This window comes from Apus apus, chromosome 4, assembly GCF_020740795.1.
Source record: "Apus apus isolate bApuApu2 chromosome 4, bApuApu2.pri.cur, whole genome shotgun sequence".
NCBI classification, from domain to species: domain Eukaryota; kingdom Metazoa; phylum Chordata; class Aves; order Apodiformes; family Apodidae; genus Apus; species Apus apus.
The window spans coordinates 100,857,648-100,884,228 of NC_067285.1; positions in this window are offsets into that span (position 1 = coordinate 100,857,648).

Consider the following 26,581-nt stretch of genomic DNA (forward strand, 5'->3'; position numbering starts at 1 on the left):
ATCTAGATACATCCAGGTTTTAACTGGATATATAGACCACAAATTCTGTATATTCCAAGTTGCAAATTGTCAACCAAATTAATTAATCCATCATTAATTAAGAACATTTTTTTTTTCCTTTCCCTACAGCAGAGGAAGGAACAGTTGGACATGGTCATATAAGCCTAAGTCTACTGAAACACTGGTTTTATTGAGGTTTGGATCAACACATAAGATTTAGTGACTTGTACAAATATAAAAGTGATGAGAAGGAGGGATTTGATTGCAATAGCCTGGAGGATACAGTTTCCTATGGTGAGCAAAACATCAGAGAAAAAAAAGAAAGGATATTTCTTAATTGTGACTTGAGCAAGGAAGACCACCTCAAATTGTGGTAAGTCAAGGCTTCCATAAGTATTATCACAAAAAGAAGGAAAAAGTTAGATAAATGTACTTGGAATGGGTAAGGAATGTATGATCACGGATGGTATTTATAACAGAGCATGTTCATCCAAGTGTTCAAGCAGTCTGAAGATAATGTGGATTATAAAACATTAAGACTCAAAATAGAAATGAGACACTGTTAGATCTGCTGGTAAGTGAAAAGGAACTAAACATGCCCTAAACTCTCATTTATCAGTGTTATCTGTTGTTCTCTCTGAATGACCCAGAGGCACAACTACTATGTAATTTATAATTTTTTTCCAGTCAGCTCCATGATCATACCATGGCATTGGCTTATTCAATCCAAACATTGCCTATTGATGTCAAAAGGATAAAACTGCAATTCATTCTACTGCTTGTGCTCCCTGAAAGACTTACTTAAAAGTGCATGCCATAGCCAAGTATGGAGTAAATGGACATCTTGTAAGTGGGAACTTGCAAGGTTTGTCATTATATTTTCCTTTGACATTTCAAAGGAAATGGGGCAGATCTCCTCAAATTAATGGAAGGGCAGAGAAACCTTTTCAAGGAATACTGTTAGGCCTGTGAACGATAAGTGTTACTTTTCATACTCAGTGAGCAGGGAATATTTATATCTCAAAAAAGAGAAAAGAAGAAAGGAGTAATTGGACTATTTAGTGGTGAAATAAAGGTATATGAATAGTTTGAGAGAACTGTATATCCACAAGGTCAGTTCAACATTCCTATTAATTTAGACCTGAGATTGTTTCCATTAGGCACAACTAATACTGCCTTTCCAGAGACTCTGGAGTTGTAAATAAAGTGACACACTTTTATGTCAGTAATTGGGTGGTACTGAATTATTGAGAAGTGGGCTGAAGGAGCATGACAATGTTAATGAAAGCTCAGGCACAATGCGTGTACTTGAAAGCAGTACAAAGGTATAACTTGTCTAGGATGGCCTATTTCAGTAGTCAGTAAGAAGATTAATATGATGGTGTCAAACAGAGATAATTGATACCAATTTTATATATTTAAGTTTCTATAAAGAAAGTGCACTGAAATCCATCATTCCATTTGCAGTGACAAGCTGGTGTAATAGCAGCAGAATTTTTAGGTTTCATTCTTTCATAACTTGCGATAAGCTGTTATTCTGAATTATCAAGATTATGAACTAGAAGATTTAAACATCACACTTGGGGCCCAGTAATGCTTTCCATATGAAAAAAGTATTAGAAAAAATGGGAAGGTATTTTCTAAGAACTGAGCTGTCAAGAAACACTGTAACTGTATAAAAAGCTTTTCAGATATAAGGCTACCACACTTCTCTTTCTGATAAGTTCCACAGAGAAAGTCTGCTCAGGTAGTGATCCCAACACAACTTCATACATTTGTGCACCTTCTGCACCAGCATCAAACCTTTCCTCAGTCTCTACCATACAGCCAGAAATCCTTACTGTCCCAGGGTGCCCTAAGGACTCAAAGAATACTGAGGGCACTCAACAAGCAAGCACTGTGTGGTAACTAGCTGTACAATCAGCATTGCAGCTTCTAGTTGTCAGTTAACAGTGAATGAGCAACACAGCTGTTTTTCAAGTGCACAGGTAATCCACCTCTTCCAAGGATCATCATCTTGTTGGGAAAGACAGAGGTCCCTCAGGGATCTCCAGACAGCAGTGGTGACAACTGGAAAGGGCACTGCATTGACCATACCCAGAATCATGTGGGATCATACAATACTTCCTACAGTCTGTACTGACTGCTATGCACATATAACTTCTTGTCCTGAAGGCTGCTGATGTTGAACTGTTACTCCTTGCCAAGGACCATCCGGACCATCTGACCAATAAAACACAGCCAAATCTTCAGCAGCTGTCCTGTTAGACAATAAAGTTCCAATATATTTTCTTGTTCATTCAGAGATATTTAAATAGAACATTTTATTCCCATTCAGGTTGAATGGAAGCCCTGCATTATTATTTTATTAACAGTTTTCCTACAGTCCATTTAGACATAATCATATTTGAAAACACAAGAAAATTTTAAAATTGAACAAAATTTAATATACACACTAAAAACCCTACCCTTCTGCAGACTGACATTTAAAGAAATTATTTGGCTTTCCTTTTGTCCTTCAGTATTTTTGTTTTCTTTTCTGTTGTGCTGCACAAAAAATTGGTCTATAAATACATCACCGATCTCCATATGGTATCAATATTTCATTAACTGGAAATTTATTAAAAGCTTTTACAAAAAAAACCCCAAACTTTCTCTAAATCAGAGCATATATATGTCACTGGACTAAAAGTCATGTTTTGTTTACTTATAAGTGAAACTGAGTTTGTCACTCACCAATTTCTGCTTTGCAATGATTTGTGTCAGTTGTTTTGTCTTAATTTTGCAATGTTGACAATGCATTTAGAGGGCCCATTTATATTTGCTCTGTGATCTGCTGACATGCAAAGGCATCTGGGGTTTTTTCAAAAAGATGAGGAACAGGTCTAACGTTTCCATAATCTTTTTATCTAAAGAACATAGACCTTATGCTTGTGTTTGATTAGGATAAAAGCCTCTTGCTTTCTTTTCATGGTTTATGTTCTCATGGAAAAACTGGCTTCACTAGGCCTGGACAGGCATATGCTCTGCTGGATCAAACACTGGCTGGATAGCCAGGCCCAGAGAGCGGTGCTGAATGGAGTTACATCCAGTTGGTGGCTGGTCACCAGTGGTGTTCCCCAGGGCTCAGCACTGGGGCCACTCCTGTTTAATATCTTTATCAATTACTTTGATGAGGAGTTTGAAAGCACCCTCTTTAAGTTTCCAGACAAAACCAAGTTAGGTGGCAGTGTTGGTCTGCTCAAGGGGAGGCAGGCTCTTCAGAGGAATCTGGACAGGCTGGATCGATGGGCTGAGGACAACTACACAGACTTCAACAAGGCCAAATGCCAAGTTCTGCACTTGGGCCATGACAACACCGTGCAATGCCAAAGGCCTGAGGAAGAGGGGCTGAGATAAAATATTATACAATATTATTATATATAATTAATATGTATTAATAAGAACTATTATTCATATAATTAATTAATTATGTAGTTATATACTCTAATGTATAATAACATAACGTTCAGGTAGAAAATAAAAATATTGCAGTTCAGATTGGCTACTTCTATTTGTCACTGGAGTGGTATTTTGGCTGTGTTTCATCTCTGTTCTCTATGGCCTCATCTTTGTCTTGAACATTTTATCTCAAAAATACTGTTTATGAAAAAAAATCTGGTTTTCTATCCAGGTCCCAAGGCTTGGAGATTGTGGTAAGAGGCAGAAAAAAGTTGAGAGATTTTACATTACCTGTTTTGTACAGCAAATATATGCATATATTCATATATTAGTAATAATATATGTAATTATTAATACTATAATTAATGTAAAGGCTAATTTCTGAGTAAAATGATATTATAAAGGTTATAATATACATCATAATCTAACATGTATGTTCAGTTTATATACATATTAATTTTGACCAAATGTTGACAAGACCTGGCTTGCCTCAAAGGTCTGTTGTTTTAGGTCAAGAGCAACAGGCAGTGATGGACCAATGTTGAATAGACTCTTACAGGATCCAAAAGATTTGCTTTCCTTATCTGGGAGATGATAAAGCAAAACAGCATGTCCAACATCATGTAACCTGTAATATGCATCACTTAGGTGACATTAATAGGAGAGATAAAATCCCTGGGCAGTGTCACTAAACCTCATCCTTTCTTATGTGTCATTAAATTCTGAAAAAGTACTTTTAAAATCTTTAACAAACACTGAATATTGAAGTTCTTATATTTACACAAGAAAGGAAGTAGGTGCTTAATAGAAGTATTATTTCTATTTAAAAAAAGACACTGAGGATAAACTTGCATTTGGCACAGACAGTTTAGATTTGGGAAGGCCTCTGCCTACTGGATCCCAGCTACTACCAGGCTTTTGCTTCAGACCTCCTCATTATACATCAAACCTGCTCACTTTCAAACTTCTGTATGGCTGAGATTTAGATACAAACTTTAAGCTATACTGCTCAGAAGTGGCAAAGTTTGGACAACCCCTAAAATTTGAGGTATTCTTTCCTGGTTCATTAGAATGTGACCACCAATATAAAGTAGAGGTTCCCAGTTATCCAAGATCAAAATCAGCAAGATTTGAAAGTATAGTCATTTACTTAAAATTAAAGAAAACTAAGCTAAACCCCAAAATCTTACTTTTTTTGCATTTTGATGTGATGTTCACTGTCACTGGTACCCTTCTGTCAGATGATCCTACTTGCCCTATACTTGTATGTATATTTAAATCACTAAAAGGATTGCTAAAAGAACTGGGGAATTAATTAACTCAGGTGTCAGCTGCCCTAATTAATGTAAAAGCCAGATACATTCCTCAGAGGGGTGGAACTTACATTCATCTTAGAGACAGAAGTAGACTAGGAATCTTAGTGTAATTAGGCTTAAATAGATAGCATTAAAACAGAAGGGAAAAAAAAATTATTCCATGCTCTCAAATTACCTATAGAATATACATGAGTGCCGTTGAAGACAGCAATGGATCAATTCTAATGCAATTCCTTCCAAGTGAAACTCCACATCGGTGTAGCCTCTTGATTTTAGTGAGGATCTGTGAAGATGCATGTGTCACAGACTCTGTATCTTGGATTTTAAAATAAAAGAGGGAAATGACTAAAGGTGAATCCTGTCTGGCTATGAAATACCATTTGAATTTGAAAAGAAGGAAAACAGTTAAGTTCTCTGTGGGAGCAAGCATCAGTAAAGCTTTCAGACTCTTGACAGCTACAGGGATCTTCAACTGTTTAAGGAAGTTGAAAGTACTTACAGAAATCCTGAATAATTAGGAAAGCAACTTTAATGAGGCTAACCTCAGAGAAGGCAAGGGGGTCTTTTTCCCCCTACTGAGAAGATATTCTGCTTCAGGAGGACAACTGTAATTGTGAAAGTAATTTGTTGAGATTATTTTACCATCTTCTTTTCCCTCCAGTTATAATTAGAGGTGAGTTAAGACGCAAAAGAGACATAAATTGCCATCAAATTTTGTTCCTCTCTTGGTTGTTCGAAGACAGGCAGGAAGGTGACTTTACCAATTAGAAAAATTTGTTTAAAAATATGCTGAAATATCACAGCTGCTTCAGGAAAATTGAAGGATGCTAAGGCAGGTGACTCCAACGATCTGTAACAGTAAGATAAATATGAATCTTCATAAAGTCTGCTATACCATGCTACAAAAGCTAGTTTTGTAATGGCTAAGGTTGCTGTTGTTTTTTTTCTTTTGTTCCTGAAGGTCATCATATTTAGAAAGGAAGTACATATTTTCAGAAAGTAAAAAGGTAATTGTGCTCATGATTTAATCAGAATAGAAGAAATGTGTGAAATGTTAGATGATAAACTGTCAACAATAGCTGTAGTGTTACTATTTTGTCATGAAAATGCAAGTAAAAATGCAAAGTGAGATAGTGTAAGCTTCTTACATAGTAAAGTAAGGAGAAGTGAACCCTGTCTTTTGCTGCTGAAAGATCTGAGGGCTCCATCTACCCCTTGTCACACTGGGTAGTTAACTGAGCAGCTGAGTTAGGACAGGGGGCAATGGTGATTCCTTCCTTTGTGAGTACAAAGAAACAGCTCCAAAGGGTAATTAAGAGCCTACATAGGATGAATCACATTTCTCTGTCTTTACTGAGGTTTGAAAGAGCAAAAACTTTTTAAGTTGGATCCTCAGCCTAACAATACATGGGTTGCAGAGAGCTACCTGCATTGGCCAGCAGCAACCGAAAAACACTAGGAATATTCCAGCCAAGCAGCTGGCACAACAAGACGCTTGGAAAGTACAATGACTATGATTAAAGAAAAAGCTCCTGCCTTCATTGGATATGTTGCTCTCACAAATCTGCCATTTCCATATTTCAATACACAACACACTGTTATGAGGTAATAAACCAGAGTACATTACCCCTCCAACAAACTGGAGCTGACAGAAGACCCAATCCAAAGCCAGTCAATGTTTTTCTACTGATTTCAGTGGACTTTAGATCATACCCATAAAATCAATTCTAAATTTTAATCTAACAAGCAATGGGGTAGAGCAAAGACAAGACTGATTTTATTGCACACATAAATGTAAGCAGAAACTCTTCTCCTCCAGAATCCAACTTGTTTACTCATTTGGTGTTAAATACTAGGATTTACTCATGTTCTATTTAATGTTACCCAGCTATAAAATCATGACTGACACTTTTCTGCAAGGGAGTTGTTAGGTCTGATATCTCAGCTAGCTCCAAATTTGGGTGATTACCTTCTGCCCCTGCAGTTTAAACAAGATACACCATTTGTCTTCATTACCTGCCCTAAAATTGCTGTGCCAATTTGCTGTGCTTTACTGCAATGGCTGCTGCATTTCACTGCAGAAGTGGCTGTTTAAAAGTGGTCGGTGAGCTGATTTTAGAAAGATAGATAGTTTGTATAAAGTATTTTGGGATCCTTTGAATTGAGCAATGCTCAGAATTATTTTTTATTTTTACAGTCCTTATGGGTATGCCAGGATAGTCACATTAAATATGCTATTTGGTGGATTTTATATTTAAAGATTACCATATGGTATATGTTCATCAGCCAGGCTATCTCATAGAACAATACCATATGAGTGTTTGATGTTAATTTGGGTTTGATGTTATTTGGGTCTGTACCGAGATCATCATGCTAGGTTAATTAAAGCACTACAAAGAATTCTGCACAATGAACTGATACTAACACAGAAGGAAGTGTCAGCTTTCAGTGAATAAAATAGCAACACTAGAAGGTAATTATCTCCTGTAGAAAGAAATTAAGAATATTGCAGAGATCTGTAAAAAAACACCCACAACCCACAAAAGTAAAACCCCACCAACAAAAACCTGCCTAGGACTTATAACAAAGATTAACTACTTGGGTAAATTTATTCCTAGCTTGGCAGCACTGAATGTAGTATTCAGAACATTGTCACATAACATGTCATAAGGAACAGGGTACGTGAGTGAATAGGGATGGAAGTATGTTTCATTCTGGATGTATCTTAACTTATGAGCATTGCCACTGATAACTTGAAAGATTAAGTGCTTTCTCCTTTATGGGTGGGACATGATCAATTCAAATAATGCACTTAGAAGATGAAACCTTTCTTTACTTTAAATGTGCTTCTGCCAGCATTCCTGAACAAAAGTCCTTCCCACAGTCCTAAATTTGGCTTTCATTGTAATTCAGTGGGTTTAATTAATCACTAGAGTGATTCAGTTTTATACCTGTGCAATTCCATAGATTTGAATTCAGGCACATCCATGATAGCTGTAGTTATGCAGTGGTGAATAAAATGTCACGCCAGAAGAACATCAAAACTGCAGGAGGACAGGGAACATGTTTTTGTCTCCTCATATTTTATTAAAATGAAATATATTTTGTTCTGAATCAGAAATGTGTATTAAATTGCTAAAACCAAAACATATTCTCAAAAAGTAAAATATTTTAACAAAAATAAAATGTTTCACTTTGACTATGTCAGCTGCTTTTAGTAATGATGGACTTGTATTTCACAGCAAGCAATTCTGAATCTGTATATTGGCATTTTTCATTTAAAAATTAACCTAAATATTTATACCTTCTGCAGTTACTGATTCCTGTGCACATGCTCTCATTCAGAATGATGTGCTACAGTTCTGTTGAGTTTGTTAGAAACGAGAAGTACAAAATACTGGAAAATGGGAAACCTCATCTCTGGGACAGCAGGGCTAATGAAGAAAACAGTGTAATTGGCCCGCACAATGGTATTTCGTGCTGCTTATGGAAGAACCAACATTCTCAGCTGGAGAAGGTGGAACTCGGCAAATGCTGTCTACTGCTGTACCATCCCCTATACTAGAGAGATCTCTTCCATAAGCAATCTTGATAATTTGGACCACAGAGTTCCCACCATGCAGTGATTTATATTATAAAGTAATGGATGCTGCCTCTATGCCATACTTCATAGGCTGTGTAATCCTCAGCCTTTTGTACCAAGTCAGAAGTTTCAAGGCACAGAAGCAGCACTTCTATCGCATGTGTAGACCTCGCACAGCAAGCCAAATCTGCCAATAGCCCTTATCATCCCTGAACTCCTTGTTAGCATCCATGGGACCAGGATAGAGTGGCAGACATTAGGAAAGCATGGATTTAGTGTTTCTGGATAGCAATTTGATGGCCACTGCCACGATCCGGTATTCGGATATGTGGCAATTTTTTAAGATCTTGCCAGGACAAAACAAAGAACACAATATCAGGTACACAAAGAGGCACTGGGGCTGGCGTGCGGTCTTACGAGAGATGGGGCAGAACCCCCTGCTTTCTAACACTCCTCACAGCAGTGGGAGGCTGGTGCGGCTGGACTCTGCCTTCCCTCCCCTGGTGTGAGCTGCATGGCAGCTGCACCCTTTGCTGCCCAGCAGGACCTGAGAAGAAGTTTAAAGGTGATCCCAAATGGTGAAATTAAGACACAAATGAGGTCAGATGTCACACGCACAACAAACTTTTATCACAGTAACACAACAAAGTCCCTAGAGCAGATAGGACAGGGAGGAAAACAGAGACAGAAAATAAAGGAGAAAGCAGAAATACAGAGGACAGCAAAGCAAGAGAATAGTTACCACCATGGTACAGCGACGTTGTCGGTGGGGAAGTGGTTCCTCGTGGGGAAGTGCTTCTCTGCACCCATAGTATCCCAGATTTTTATACAGTTCTTGCCCACTGCACCCCCACTTTTCTCCCTGAATAAGGGAAAAAAATCCAATCCTTCTATCTTCTCCCTGCTCCTCCGAGATAGGAGGGGGGTAGGTATGGCACCAGGGCTATGTCCTGCAGGTAGTCTTTGTTTGGCTAGTTGTTGAGATCGGCCATTACAAAGAGGAGGTTGAAACAACTGGCACCACAGGATTAGTTAATTGCAGTGGAGTTTCGGTCCTAGGAAGTGGCTTGAGACCGGCACTCTTTGTCTTGTCCTGCTAAGTTGGTGGTTTTCATGAGATATTATATCAAGGCCTGGTTATCACTGGATATTGTGCTCCCAGCGCCAGCTGTAGATCTCCTTCTTCTCCAAACTCAGCATGTCCCACACTAAATTCCCCAGTTCGCAGGAGGGAAGCAAAAACAGTTGAGTGGGTTGCTGAGACATCTCTTTAGTCCATCAACAAATGTTGTTTAACTCTCAGATGCCACAAGACAGACAACAGAAATCCTGAGTGCCAAAGTCCATCACTTATCTCTTGGATTGTTTGAGACAAGCACTATATATTCTGAATGGCACAGCCACCCACCCCATAATATAAAAGAAAGGACAATATCCAAAGTGAAAGTATCTTCATGCTTTGGCTTTCAAAGAACAAGGTACACTACTGTGTATTTTACATCTTGATTTGTAGGCAGCTCAAGAGATCCTGCTAAAAGTGGTCAATTTAATATAGCAGTGTGAAGCTAAACATGCAGCAAAAGGGAGATACTTTCTTTTTCTCTGAATCCTAGCTCCTTTATAACATTCTGTGATAGTTTGAGAAATATACGGCAAGGCAGTGATATTTTAAAGTATCCCCTTCCAAAACACATTTCTGTTCATGTGGCTGGAAAGTGTATCTCTTGCATTCCTTATTAATCCAGTATGATCTTGCTAAAAGTACGTGTGGGATACAAGCACTTGCACAAAATCCAGATGAGATTTAGGAGACTGAGAATTTGATCTTACATTTTTAAATGTAACAAAGATATTTTATATTAATGAAAGAGAAAGGCAGATGATGCTTTTCAAAGCCTGACCTTTTCTGTAAAACAAAACAACCACCTTTAATGTGTACAATGTATATTCCTGGCCTTAAAAGATCAGTATAATTGCATTTATATTTGCTTTCTCAAGAGAAAGGACAGCATTTTCAATTTAATTTAACATTTTCTTTACTGTTAAATAAAGGCCTACATGCACAAAACACAACAGAGAATACTGAATCATATTTCCTGGGAAGATTTCCTGCATTGGACTACCGTCTGCTCATTTAAATGCTTAGAGGAATTAATGTCATCAGACTTCATTCCACTCTTTAATTTGCCATTTTAGATACTTTCAACATTACATCTAGGTATTCATCCTGTACCAGCACTCCCATGAAAATTCTCGGTTGAATTATCAGTGTCAGTCATAGTCTGAGCAGAGGTCTGGTCAACAGTTTCTGCAGCAATTTAGATCTACATGTGCTGCAAGCCTGAGGCTTACTGTGGAGCTGTAGCCTCAGTGTCAGATGGTATGTTTATTTTGGGCCCATATTGGATCACATTGTTTTGTGTTCATTTGGCATCAGACTTGGCAGGCATTATTTGCAGAGGTCTAACCCCTTGTTTTGACTTGCTTCTCTGGACATTTTATCTAGTGCTGGTAAAGGCTGCAGGTTTGAATGTGGAACATGCAATAAGTGACACTTGCAGCTAGACAATGATCAGCAAATCAGATATAAATATTCTAACTAAACATTAGCCTTTACTTTACTGAGGTGCTTTGCATCAAACAAAACAATGCATCAACACATCAAAAGAAAGCAATTAATGAACTAATTGCATTGATGGTGTGAAATCTACAAAGACCACATGCAGGAATCTGCACCTGGGATGGAGTACTGCAGGGCACAAGTATAAACTAGGAGAGGAGTGGCTGGAGAGCAGCCCTGCAGAAAGGGATCTGGAGTCCGCAGTGTGCCCTGACAGCCAGAGGGCAAGCAGCACCCTCGGGTGCATCAAACACAGCATGACCAGCTGGTCCAAAGACGTGATTGCCCCACAGTATTCAGCATTGGTGTGGCCTGAGTTTGAGTGCTGTGAGCAGTCCTGGGACCCACAATTTAAGGAGAAGATGAAGGTCCTTGAATGCCTCCTGAGGAGGGAAACAAAGCTGGTTAAAGGGATAGAAGATATGTCCCATGAGGAGTGGCTAAGGACTCTGGGTTTGTCTAGTTTGAAAAAAAGGAGACTGCATTGCTCTCTGTAGCTTCCTGAGGAGGGGATGTGGAGAAGGAGCTGCGGAGCTCTTCTCCCTGGTATCCAATGACAGGACACTCAGCAATAGTTCAAAACTGCACAAGGGGAGGTTCAGACTAGCCATTAGGAAGTATTTCATCACCAAGCGGGTAACAATCCCCGTTTTAGTTTTGATTGCTGACTTGTGTTTGGGGTGGTTTCTGCCCGCTTTGCATGAGACTCCCCGGGAGCTCTCTCTGCAGTGCGGGTTTATACTTGGTGCGATGCCCAGGACCAGCTGAGCTAGGCAGTGGGGCCTAAGGCTGGGGCTTGCTGGCTGGTGACACTGCTCTGGTGCTGTGACATCACAGAGGACAGGTCAGAACGGGAGCTGTCCATAGGGACAGCAGCAGGCAGCCCCACTGCAGTTGGACTTGGGCAACCGGTGAGTGCAGCAGGCAGGGGGAAGGCTGGGCTGGATGGGGGACGGGCCGATGGGCAGGGGGTTCCTGACCCCGGGTGAGAGCCGAGCCCCTCAGGGCAGGGCACGGCACCTCCCTCGCTGATGGGGGCAGAGGTGCTCGGGGCTCCCAGCAGGGGCAGGTACCTGGAGGGCCTCTGGGGATGTGCCAGGCACCCGTGGCTCCATGGGATGCTGTTGTGTGGCAGGGATGGGGCCTGGCGAGACTCTGCTCGGCTGCCCCTTGCCCTTGCCCGGGGCCCAGCCCAGCCAGGGGCCATCAGGGAGGCTTGGGGGGGACAGGCCCCGTGCTGTCCCCAGCCAGAGCCTGCAGCCCCTTCAAGCCTGTCAACACCAGTGCCCGAGCACTTCCCCGGGACAGCCCCTGGCTCCCACCCAAGCAGTGCTCCCAAAACCTGCCCTTACTCTCTCCCACCTCCTTTGTTCCCCTCTCCCACTGGCCCTCGGATCCAGGCAGCTCCTGCCTTGCTCACCCAGCCCCGTGCTCCCTCGCACCCAGACCTGCTCAGCCCCCTTTTCTCCCTCCTGCTACAGGCCATGGAGGCATTAATTGCACTTGTCCTGGCTGTGCTGGCCTTCCACGTTGGGATGTTCCGTGACCACCGGGCAGAAGTGGCCATGGATGAGCGGATGCAGCAGCGAGAGGAGTATCTGCGTCAGGAGATGATTCGGCTGCAGCAGGAGATTGAGAGGATTGAGGAAGACACACTGGGCTCTATGTTGAAGCACTGGCAGTTTTGGTGGAATGTAGGAGTGTGCCTCTTCCTGACTGCTGTGCTCTGCTGGCATATCAGAGAAAGGAGGTTTCACTGTGGCTGCTCCAGTGAGCAGGACAGCTCTACAAGTGAGGAGGAGGAGGAGGAAGAGGAGGAGGAGGAGGATGAGGAGCAAGAGGAGGAGGAGGAGGAGGAGGAGGAGGAGGAGGAGGAGGACAACGACGACGACGAGGACGAGGATGAGGACGAGGACGAGGAAGACCTTGATGTTGCACACCATGTTGTCAGGTCTCTGGCTGTGGCCACCCCACTGCAAATGCAGGGCCTGCCCGACACATGCAAGGTGCTGAAGAAGCTGGTGGGTGATCTCCTTGATGTCTGCAGCGTGCTGTGCATGGGGACCTGCATGCCTCAGATGCAGCCAGCCCCTGGAATTAACAGCGTTGACGAAGTCTGGAGTGTCCAGGGAAACAACATCATGTACCGCCTGCCCGTCTTCCTGCGGCCGCCTCCCGGGCACTCTTTCAGCCTGGAGCCGGACACCTCGGGGCAGCTGCCAGCAAGGCGCTCCAGCATCCTTGTGCTGCTGGAGTGCACGTGTTGGAGGAAGCAGCTGCTGGGCGAAACGTTGTGCCTTCTCCACCAGCCCGGCGACAAGCTGCCAGAGGATAAGTGCTCGAGCCTCCTACGCACCCTCTGCACACACTCATACTTAGATGTAGAGAAAATTGCCTGCTGGGTCCAGGAGCTGGTGAGATCAGCCTGGCTGCTTCTGCCTCAGTCGTGTCACTGCCAGCTCACGGTGCTGCCCTCCTCCCAGTCCTGCAGGTTCCAGCTGACAGACACCTCAGATATGAACATCTGCACTGAGGTGATTTTTGCAGTGGAGCAAGGCAGCTCAGTCATCTACCTGAGCCCTGAGCAGGAGGAGCCCAGCTGCACCAGCAGCACGCCACGGTCAGAGAGCTGTGCTGCAGCTGTTCAAATTCATGGTGAGGCAAACCCTGCAGGACAACTTCCACCTTCAGAGGTCTGCAGCTCTGCATCCACATCCTGCTGCTCACAGGCTTTTCCAACTTGTTAGGGTTTGAGTGGACCCAGTAAGGTGTCGACACCTGTAAGAGGAACTCGCCACGTGCTCTGCAGAATCCAGCTACGTTGGGTGCTGTGAAGAGCCGTGGACCCCTCTCCTGAGTCGGGCTGATCACAAGGGACCCTCACCCACCTATTCCTGCGACTGTCAAGATCGGTTTTGTACATATTTATATAAGCGTATAGGTTTATAAGTTTAGATAGCTGTTCTTCACCCCATGTGTTACTCCTTGTTCCATGTTACAATAAACTTGTTCCAGTTTCAGTTTCCAACCTCTAAGTCTCCCTTTCCTTATCCCTCATTTCCCTTGGGAGGGTGTAGGGGGGGTAACAGAGAGCAAATGTGTCCTCTGGTTTGTGGTTCATCCGTAGCACTATTCTGAGAGACACCCATGGCCATGACCCTGAGGACCAAAAGGGCTCGGCTGGGACCCTTTCCGCGGCAGAGGCGGAAAGAGAGAAAGGGCCTCTCAACCCCCTCACGCATTTGTTCCAATTCTCTTACAGTTTTGTAAATCTACCGTAACAAGGTAGGGAAGAGATCCAATAGGACAGCTCCCTGAGGAGGCGATGTGGAGAGGGAGGTGCTGAGCTCTTCTCCCTGGTATTCATTGCTAGGACACACAGGAGTGGTTCAAAGCTGCACCAGTGGAAATTTAGACTGGCCTTTAGGAAGTTTTTCTTTACCAAAATGGTGGCCAAACACTGAATCAGGCTTCCTAGAGAGCTCATCAATGCCCCAAGCCTGTCAGTGTTTAAGAGGCGTCTGGACAATGCCCTTAATAACATGTTTTAACTTTTGCTCAGCTCTTAAGTGGTCAGGCAGTTGGACTAGATGATCGTTCTATGTCCCTTCCAACTGAAAATCTTATTCTATCCTTTCCTATCCTATCCTAATTTTATTTGGAGAGGTCCCAGTTGATTGGAAACTGGCTAATGTTGTTCCAGTGCTCCAGAGGGGCGAGAATGAGGATGCTAGAAACTACTGGCCAGTCAGTCTAACTTCAGTGTCTGGTAAAATTATGGAAAATATTATCCTGGGATGTATTGAAAAACACCTGGAAGACAACGCAGTCATTGGTCACAACCAGCATGGCTTCATGAGGGGAAAGTCCTGCTTGTCAAACTTAATTTCTTTTTATGACGAGGTAACCCACCTAGCTGATCAAGAGAAACCAGTGGATGTAAAACTTGTGGACTTCAGCAACACTTTTTATACTGTCTCTCACAGTATGCTCTTGAACAAGATGTCCGGCATACAGCTGGACAAACATGCTATACAGTGGGTGAGCAACTAGCTCACCGGTTGAGCACAAACAGTGACAGTGAATGGGGTAACATCAGGCTGGTGACCGGTCACTAGTGGGGTCCTGCAGGGCTCCATCCAGTCCTTTTCAACATCTTCATCAATGACTTGGATGCAGGACTCAAAGGAATTCTAAGCAAGTTTGCTGATGATGCAAAACTGGGTGGAGCTGTTGACTCCCTCGAGGGCAGGCAGGCCCTGCAGAGAGACCTTGACAAGTTAGAGAGATGAGCAGTCACCACCACATAAAGTTTAATTAGGGCAAGTGCCAGACTCTGCACCTGGGATGAGGCACCCCCGGTGTTAAGTACAAACTAGGGAAGAAGTGGCTGGAGAGAACCATGGCAGAGAGGGACCTGGGGGTCCTGGTTGATGGCAAACTGAATATGAGCCAGCAGTGTGCCCTGGGAGCCAGGAGGGACAACTGTCTCCTGGGGTGCATCAAGCAGAGCATTGCCAGCCAGTCAAGAGAGGTTATTGTCCTGCTCTGCTCTGCACTGATGAGGCCTCACCTTGAGTGCTGCATGCAATTTTGGGCACCATGATATAAAAAGGACATCAAGCTATTAGAAAGTGTCCAAAGGAGAGCCACGAGAATGTTGAAGCGTCTGGATGGGATGTCTTATGTGGATCAGCTAAGGTCGCTCGGATCATTCAGCTTGGAGAAGAGAAGGCTGAGGGGTGACCACATTGCAGTCCACAGCTTCCGCATGAGGGGAAGAGATGGCACAGGTACTGATCTCTTCAATCCTGTGACCAGTGACAGGACTTGGGGAAATGGCAGGAAGCTGAATCAGGGGAGGTTCAGGATGGATATCAGGAAAAGGTTTTTCACCCAGAGGGTAGTCGAGCACTGGAACATGCTGCCCACGGAAGTGGTCACAGCACCAAGCCTGCCTGAGTACAAGAAGTGTTTGGATGATGCTCTCAGGCACATGGTGTGATTCTTGGGTTGCTCTACACTGGGTCAGGAGTTGGACTTGATGATCCTGATGGGTCCTTTCCAACTCAGCATATTCTATTCTATTCTATTCTATTCTATTCTATTCTATTCTATTCTATTCTATTCTATTCTATTCTATCCATCCTAGCCTATCCCATCCTATCCCATCCTATCCTATCCTATCCTATCCTATCCTATCCTATCCTATCCTATCCTATCCTATCCTATCCTATCCTATCCTATCCTATCCTATCCTATCCTATAGCACTTTAAAACTACTGTAGTTAGACAACTAGGACATTCAGCTCTCAGTTCTGTATTCACAACCAAAACCAACTGATTAGAATTTCCCTGTGGGAAGATAAGAACAAGTAACTGGGGTGTAAGTTGACAGCTCTGCACTCCTGCTCCCAGCAGTATATAAGGATGCAGTATGAGGCTCTAGAAAAACCACTTAAGGAAGGTCTCACTTGCTGATCTTTGCTTGCTCATTCCAACCTATTGTGTGTCAGAATGAAGTGTGGGATGCACTGAGGGCTTGCTGCCATGAATTCAATGTTAAAAACCAAGCACCTTACTCAGCTACCTCTCATATGTTATTAGTGCATTTTGAAACAGAGTATGTTATTTCCCTCAAAACCACTTCTAATTATTGTTAAATATGAATTGTGGTGTTTAATATGGAATACTTCACATGTCCCATTGCCATAAATTCTATGTGACTTTGAACAGCCTCACACACATCCCTGACTTTGTGGGCTGTCCTGAAAAATGACAGAATATAATGTAATACAAATATTTCAGTACATATGTTATTTTTCATATTTGTCCTTGCTTTCTTTTAAGTGGCAGGTATCCAGTCACTGTTTTGTTCATAGCTTCTCAGGTGCTAAAGGAGGACAAGGATAAAAAGACAGTATTAATCATATCTTTTCTAACTTGCAAAGACTCTAAGCTGTTAAGAATCATCTATTGTCTATTATTTCCATGAAGGTCCTTTCGTTCCATTACCAAACTGACTCCCATAAACTATGTATAATTGAGGGCTGTATAAGGACTATAAGATTTTTTGGTCCAAAAACCAGGCATGAATGAACACAGTGACAGAACATGCTGAATATGTCTTGCATGTCTTGTGAATCGGCTGTCATTCATGTCTGCTACTTAACTAGGACAAAGATTTTTAATTTAGACTCTGCCTACAATACTGCTCAAAAAAAGTTCTTTCCTTGAAAGAGTCAGTGCCAAATGTTACTCTTCTTCACTGATAAATCCTCATTACTACAACCTTGGTCTAACAACAGGCTTCTCTGATCTCAGCAATTCAATATTTCTCCAACTACTTGTTTCTTAAATGCATTTTGCTGTGATAGTAGATATGAGTTCCATTAATGCAATTTATACACATATCAGCCAAAGTTCCAAGTTTTTTTATAGCATCAGTGAGAATGCCCAATCTCTTTGTTCGATTGCAGCTAGGTTTTGTTTCTTTGGAAAACCCAAGCTCAGGTACATTATTTTGGATAACATTGATCAGATATTTTCAGGCACAAACCACCAGGAAGGCCTGATATATTTCATTCTTAGATTGATACTTTTTACTTCAAAGCAGTAAAGTTTTTTGGACAGTCTAGCTAATTTTGTCTTGAAGGAGTAAAACCAACAAATAATGGATTAAAATAATATTTTAAATAAATTGTACTCAGTCAGAAAATGAAGTAAATAATGTGAGCTCCAAATTAATTACTTTTTCTGGTTTGATCCATTTTTGAAAATGCTAGTTTCAGATACGTATACAAATGTTTGAGTGAATCATCAAATTTTCAATTTATTTATGTATATACTTATTGACAAGTGGCTATGCTGTTGCCAAGAGTGACTAAGAATATAAATTAATGTAGGGAACTATGATAATCTTTATTAAGCCAACTGATACAGCTGGTAGGAAGCAAGCACTCTTGCAGGCATACAAGCCGTGCTCCAGATCTGAAACAGGCACAGCAACCTCAGGCTAAATACTTGCTGCAGCCAGCTGCTCTGAGTTTCACTTGATTATGTTAAACAGCCAGAAAATTTGAGGAAAAAGTTATGGACATGAGAAGAGCAGAAGGGCAGGTTTATTTACCCCCACAGAGCAAACAGAAATGGAGAGGGGTTAATTATCAGCTTGACCTGAGAGACAGAAGTGTCAATTTTTACTTCAGTTAGATAATGAGGGAATTAAATCTATTTTAATTTTGTGATAGCTAAGCCAAAGGAAGCACTGCTAAAGGCATCATCCAACACAGAAAAGCCTAGCATAAAGCTGAGGAATAGGCTGATATATATTATTTGGGGAGAAGTGTCTGGTAATCAGTCTCCAATTTCCTTTGTTTTGAGGCCCAATACTCATCTCCTCGCTAGAGCCAAGCACTATCTACAGGCAGCACACTGGACTGGGCAGGATTTCATGCTATGAGGACATTAGTGGAAGCACTGGAATATATAGGCCTGTTCAGCAGGCTGATTTGCTTTTGTCAAGCTGCAATTTATCGATCCCCTTTGTGACACTTTCCCCTCCTCCTCCAACAGACCTGCTGCAGCACTGCTGGTACAGCACGTGGTGACATATAGAGCAATTATAATTTTAATGAAAAAAAAATTAATTTCAAATTTTGTAATAGATTAAATAGATTTCACTTGTAAAGGGATTATACTAAGGAAAAAGAATTATATAGCTATTATTCTGTTTCAATGGAAGCACTCTGAGATACTTCAGCATTTAAATCTAGAGATTATTTTCCTTCTCCATTGAAGGGCATGGTGTAAACATGTTTGATAGATTCATTATTTACAATGCTGCATCAAGTACCAGTATTTTCTCTGGAAAATATAGTCACCAGTAATACACTCACTCTCGGTCATCTAAAAAAAAGAATATGTAGAGAATGAAATGGGAATAATGCATTTCCACATAACTCAGAAAGGAAGAACAATTTAGACACAATTTTGAACCTCTACCCCAAGGAAACACTTTCTTCTTTCAGCAGATCTAAGTTTAAATATTTAATACTAAACTATAATGAATTAAATGTATGCAGAGAAGGCAGTGCCAGCATTGTGTATTACTGAGCAGCCTGTGTTAAGCTGCAAGATGTCTATAGCAATGGAGATGGGGTAGAGGCACGGAATGCAGACTTAACTTGGTTCCCTACTTTGTTAAAGACTTCATATGTGGGTTCACTTTGAATTAATTCGTAAACATCACAGCAACACTCATATTTTAAATACCATTCTGCTAGTTTAGGGGTTAAACCCGGACCAAGTCTCCCTGCTCAGGAGACAAGCAAGAATTATTCACCTAAATAACTGGATTCAGTGACGCTAGCATGCGAGACAAAGAGCCTAAAAATATCCACAGCATACGCTGTACCTCAAAAGGCTTATATAGCAAAGTGCAGTAAAGGGTGCTATGAAGACTAAAGGAATAAGAACAGCAAAGATAAACGGCAATCATCATCAAGCACAGTCTCAATGACACTTATTGTTCCTCTTTGGCTTCCGCAAAGTAGATGTAGGAGTGTCAGAGCAGAAGGAGAATACAGAATCAATCAGGTAACAGACAGTCACCACTCAGTGAAATGGATAATGGACAGCACACACACATAGGCACTGATACCTTTGTGAGTACATATATGTGGGGGTGACTCCTTCATGGAATTCAGTTATGTTCTGATTGTGATCTCCAAAACACAACTTGATCCACAGATGGTTCCTCTGCTTAGTCACCACACTAATACCAGTACCATGAAGATTAAATGCTTGAGTCAGAAAAAGAGCATTTAACATTGAACCTTAGCTCCTTCCATGTTCTATTCATATTTTGAAGCCCAGGGGCAGTGCTATTTTCAGCAAGGGCATTTTAGTCTTAAGTTAGGATTCAAACAAACAAAACAAAACAAAACAAAAACCTCTATATTTTCATTTTTTCACAGCTTTATTTAACATAATTATTTTCAATCTGTGGTCTTTTCCCATGAAAAGATGAATTTTGCCCAGTAGTCACACATGTATTTTAAAACATAGTAGAATAGATGTTATTTTTTCCCAGAGACTTCTGGTTATGCTATGTGGTAACTTCCATTTTCCTTAGCTTATTTTTCTTATTCATCCCTTTACTCCACATGCTCATCTGTAAAGTTCTGCCTCTCTCATTTTTATTTTCTTTGCTCAGATTTTCATTGACAAAACAGAAAAGATTTGGTTTATGTCTTGATTTAATGTACCATTTCAGTAAATTTTTTCCAACAATGTTCCTACTGTAGTTAGTGTGTGTACTGATGAGAACAGTTGCATTGATTACTTTACTGACAAGAAATATAAAGAGGAAGGAAACTAACTGCGATGCTTTCTCAAAGAATGAGAGATTTTTCTGTAATTTAAATATAAAGGGAAAGGCAGAATGAAATAAGCTGCTGTAATAAAGAGGAAAATTAATTCCAAGGTTTTACAGATGGCTGCAGCTGTATTACTTAGCATGCAAGTCAACTGTAGGAGAATGCTTGAAAAGGACATTCAGCTCTACAGTAACAAATCACAAAGCTCTCCAAATGGACCAAATTCAGCAACAGAGTAAAACATTGAAGTGAGAGGAGTTGCAAACCCGGTAAATTTAGTACCTTATGCTTTAAATCTTTTAATAGTTGTTCTAAAGCAAAATTGAAGGGGAGATACTTGCTCTTTACTGTGCTGCTATTACAGACAGGTTATCAATAACAGATTATAATGAATTCTAAAGCAAGACAAAGTTATTTCCTCTTATTCTTATGTATTGCTCTAGATATGAGTATTCCATGACCTTTCAACAAGAGGAAACTCTCACACTGGGATTAATAGACCTTGATAGCTATATTAATTGCAATACTTGCTCATTTCCATCTATAAGGAATGCAGATTATGACATTAGATTGAGCACAAGTTTAGAAATAGAAGCCAAATCTTTACTGGAACAGCCATCACCTTTAGAACGTTACCCTCATCAGAAGGCGCACTGCTGAAAAGCCGTGCTCTTCTCTGATGAGTAAAGACAGAAGTAAATGAGACCTCTGGGCATTCCACTCTGCTAGGAGAGCACAGGTAGCATTTAAAAAAGCATCTGCGATCTGTAGCGACAATTCATCTCCAGTTTTATAATAGTTACAATATTTCTCACAATGTGTTCTTTAGTACTTGATATGGCATAAAGTATTTCTGGTTTTATTTGCCAAGAAAAGGTTTGCATATGTTCAAATAATAAATTAATGCATTTCCTTATATTAGAAATTATATTGTTATTATGTTTCACATTTATCTTTTATTAATTCAGATTGATATTCAAGATTCTAAATGCAAACAATATTTAAAAATTGCTGACAAAATTACAGTGGAATTTTGAATTGTCTACTTTACAAGAGAAGCAGACACAGAGAGTTACTTGCATTTTCCTAAATCTATGATGACATTTTTAGAACCTTCTTTAGAACCTTTGGATCATGAACTGGTTGAAAGAAAGAAGTCACAGAGTTGTGGTCAGTGGGACAAAATCTAGTTGGAGGTCTGTGACTAGTAGAGTCCCTCAGGGGTTGATACTGGGACCAGTGCTGTTCAGTATTTTCATCAATTGACCTGGATGAGGGAACAGAGTGTGCCCTCAGCAAGTTTGCTGATGACACTAAACTGGGAGGAGTGGCTGACACACCAGAAGGCTGTGCTGCCATTCAGTGAGACCTAGACCTTCTTGTATATAGAGGCTTTGAAACTTCACTGAAAAATCTTGTTTAAAGCGAAAGAACGTAACTCCACATAGCTATTACAACCACAAAGAAGTCATGGCTGAGAATGCAGCCCATAACTATAATACTCAGTCTAGAATTATAAGTTACTCAAAGTCTCAATCAGCATTCCAGTTCATGAGTCACAGCAAAGTTACCTATGTTTGCAAAGTGCAATAGAAAAAAGGTTTGGTAAAAGTCCAGAAAATTGGTAGATACCAGTTATGTGTAGATGCAAATGTCTGAAATGTGTTTTAGCATGTGGTGCTTTGAGTCACAGATTTCCTGAAAAGAACTTGCCCGCAAGGGTTGATTTGAGTTCCTTCAAACCTCCAGGCAGACTGAGCAGAAATCAGGGTAAGCTGGGATACCAGCATAACACACCATGCTCTGTCTGGAATATTTTGTCACCTTAGCTATACAGCTTCACAGAAAATAATTTTCTTGCTCATGAAGAGATTTGGATATTTTTTAAAAAAGCAACAAAAAAACCAAAACCAACAAAAAGTACAAAAGCCAAAACCAAGACAGCTCCCATCTTGAACCTGAAAGAAACTTAAAAAAACTTGAAAAAGTTAATTAAAGATTCAAAACGTAACATTTGACCAAGTATATAAAACAAAAATTATTTAATCTTTATCTCTAAACATATTACATTTTTCAAAAACTTATTCAATTATATTTCAAAAACATAGTCATTTCAAACAAAGATTGAAGCATTTTCTTTCATTCCTTTGCTGCCTTGACTCCACCAACAGACTCCAATTGCCCTGATCAGCCTAAAACTGTGGTTACCTGCAGTAGTCTTCTGCAACATGGTCCCCCTGCCTTACCAAGGGCTTCAACTGCCTGTGCCAGAGGTCAGCCTTATTGTGTCACAGCTGTGAGACCTTGGTTCAGGCTGCTGTGAAGGGGCTGTGACAAGGCTCCTCCTTGTATCACCCTGGTCTGTCCCTGAACAGTGGGGGCTGCACACAAGTTCAGGACTGGCATCTTGCTGGAGGTAAGTGTTGTGGCATCTTGGTGTTGCACCAGTCTCACTCTCACCTTGACCCTGTCTTTACATCCTTTCTGGAGCTTGGTCCTGAACTGTTGCTGGTGCCTGGTGATCCCTGTCCTGCTGGTTGACTCTGGTTTCCATCACTGGACCTTCTCTGCTTGGGCATGCTGGGCCAGCACTCACGCTGGTGAGGGCCTTGCCTGGTCACCCAGCTGTCACCTGCTGCTCCTGGCTTCCTTAAGCCTCCAGGAGCAGCTCATGTTTGCAAGATCCTGGAAATAATGAGTCAATGCAGAACACACCAGCTATTGTGCAATGTCTAGGTATGAGAAAACGAAAAGGGTACTTATCATGATGGACACTTTCCTGCAACCACTTTTGATTCATAGCAGTTAACATTTGCTGATTAAAAAAAAGATACTGTGAGAGGAAAGGAAGAAAAAAATCCCAAATCTCAACCTGTTCTTGTGTTAATTAGCACATACTATACTTGACAGTTTACATCTGCTACCTGGAAGGAACAGTAAGAGGAGCTTGTTTGATGTTTCTAAAAATCAAAGCTGTAAAACCTGTGATGGAGACCTTCCCATAGAGAAGTGCAAGTAATTTAGTCATCGTGCATGTTAGACATGCTCTCAAAAGATGATGCATTTAACAACTATTCTACATTCACTGTTTTCCTGTCTCATATTTTAGTTATTCTAAACTGAGCATGAATATCTAGACAACTGATTAATTACACTCATTAAGAAATATTTTGATGGTCTGCCATTTTAGAGTGTTTGAATTACATGTAAACTTTATATTGTAACTTTCTGTGAGGAGTAATATTAGATCTCTTATGGTTTGACCGTGGAGGTATCATCTATTTAATCTTGTTCCATTCAATAAGCTCTTTTTCAGAGTCTAGCACTGATTAATTATATGTAATTAGAAACTATAATGGGGCTATAAAGGGGAAAAGCAATAAAGTGAGATTTGCTTGGCAATTGGGTTTTGTTCCCCCTTAAATTTGAGGAAGTAAACAATGGTAGCAGCAGGTTCATTGAGGGAATCGGTACTTTTTATGGACAGTTAAATTCTAATTGTAAAGATTGTTGGATTCAAGCTGAATTGTATCTTTTTTTTTAATTAGAAGAACAGCTAAGGACATCAATTTTAGAGGACCCATATCCTTCATCTAGGAACAGCAATTTTAGAGAAACCACATAATTTTATATAATCAAACATTTGAGACCTAGAATTCTTGCAACAACTTCTGCATGCTGACTGGCATTACTTGCATGTGATAAACCTTAAAAAACCCTCCTTTTTTTGTTTTTTAATTTTTTTTCTTCTTTGTTTACCTCTTGCAGTTTCTGGCTGCATTTCTTTTCCTGTATTGTTTTAATTTAAAGTTTGATTTAAATTTTTTATCTATATGGCAAAGAAAGTAATAAGATTTCCTGTTTTTCATAGGAAACTTATATATTCTTTAAGAGGAAAAAAAATTGGCTGCAGTGTGTGAAGTGCTGCCTGTCCTCACCAATATTCTGAATCTCAGCTTTAAGAAAGTGACCCATTTTTCATTTTGTTTTTGCTACTTTTCCTCATTATCTCTACCTTTCTATTTGTACATATAAGCTTGAGGCAAAGGACTTGAGGAATATTAGTGCTGTGCAAAAATGAACAAGTGAATTACATGAACAGTATTTCCTGCTTCTTAAAGCTGGATGCAAGCTGGAATTTAAACTCTATTACACACTCCAATATTTCTACCTTTGTTTTGTCAAAATACATTTAGGTTTTCACTGAATGTAAGTTTTTTTAAATACCTGCTTTAAATCATTAAAACCTTATCTTCTGATTAGGAAAAAAGTGTCCAAAATTCCCGCAGTCATTAAAGTACACTAGAAGTTTTATCTGTCTTTTCCAAAACCCAAAATATAGTTTTTTTGACCTGCTCATTCTGATACAAACACAATGTGGAATAGGCAGTTAAATAAAATAAATTAAATCACTGAAAAAGAAGTAATAACAAATCACTGGATACACAGTTCTTTGTCTAAGGAGAAAATAACAGAGAGGATGGATAAGACATGACTGAAATGAGTCAGAATGCTTAATGCACTTCTGGAATCTGCTCTCACATGATAACAGTGGGGGCACTGCAAGAACCTATAAAGCAAAGTAATTTTTTGCTTTGTATTGTTGCACCAAATTGAAACACAGTGTTTAGGGTTTTTTTTGTTATTCAAATTTCCCTGTGGCTATGTCTGCATAAGCAAGTAAGTGGTGCAGAAAGGAGATATCAATAGATAAAAGCAGTTGGTATTCAGGACCTCACATCCACACCATCTGTGGTCAGATGTTTTACTGTGGACTGAATTTTATCAGGTCCCACACACATCCAAAGTTCCCACTGCACTCTTTTTTGGAGCAGTCAGAAGAACCACATTGCACACTGCAGACCGCCAGAAGGTGATGGAGCACATCTGTGCTCACCTGGAGCAGAAATTTGATCTCTGGAAGGAGTCCACCTTCTATGTGTATTGAAACCTTTCTCTGCCCCAAGCCAAGGTATAGTAACTGGTGACAACAGGGAGATGAACATCAAAATTCCAATATTGTTCTCCACCAAAGTGCTAGTTTAAACAGAGCCTAGTGCTGATGAAGCTGCCTATAACTTGACAGCTGTAGTTCCGTGTGATGATGATCTTCATTTGTTACAATGCCTAAGACTTCTTATGTCCCACAGCAGTTTGAGTAGGGGAGGTCCACAGGGATCATGGCTGATACATCTTAATCCAGAGAACAGCTAGAAAACAGTGCCCTCCAGCAGCTATCTGATCACATGTAAATCACCAAGCTTCATCAAATCATAATTTTCCAGATGATATCTATCATTAAATAGTTCTGCTTGATTTCTTTATGGGAAATTAAAGAGGTAAAAAATTTACACCTTTAAAAGATGGCGTTTTAAGAGAACTAATGGGCATGAGCTCTGAAAGGGGGGAATTTAGATTAGATATTACTGTTTTTGAAAGAGACTTGCAGCTCAGTAGCACTAAGACAAACAAGGTGGTAGAGGGACAACAGATGTTTATCTTTGGTCAGATACCATAATTTTAAGTGGTTAAAGTGTACTGTGAATCACAAAATTATTTAGGCTGGAAGGGAACTTAATGATCTTCCAGCTCCAAGCCCTCTGCCATGGGGAGAGTCATCCAACCTGGCCTTGGACACTTGCAGGGACAGGGCATCCAAAACCTCTCTGGGCAACCTGTTCCAGTGTCTCACCACTCTCACAGGAAAGAATTTCTTCATATGTTTTGTGCTGGAAAAAGCACAACATTGAAATCCAGAAGTTTGCTCAGCTGTTAACTAAACCTGCAGGAGTTAAATAGGTGCTGCTTTTTAACCAGACAGTTTGCCATGCTTGTATTTACTCTGTTGACTAAAGCATAGCCAAGGGCCAAGCTTGACCCCAGTACTACTGATCATCATACCACTCCACTTGCTTCATGGTGCAGGTTGTAGAGCTGGCCTATGCCATCCAGCAGTCTCCCAGACAACACCTGAAAATGGTGTATGCTTGAACATGGTATCTAACTGACACAATGTTCACAATGTAAAACACCACTTGTCTGCCACAGCCCTCAAATTATTTTATGTTTTGAACTAAAAGACATCCTCCATATGAGATAGTAATTATGTCAAAACAGCATTGCTTAGATCCCAGAGCTAGTGCTTATATAGGATGAATGCAAATTTTTTTTGTTATTTGGCCTGAGAGCTAGTGTCCTTACCTGTATGACTTTTAGCCAAAGAGAGACACCTTTTGTGTGT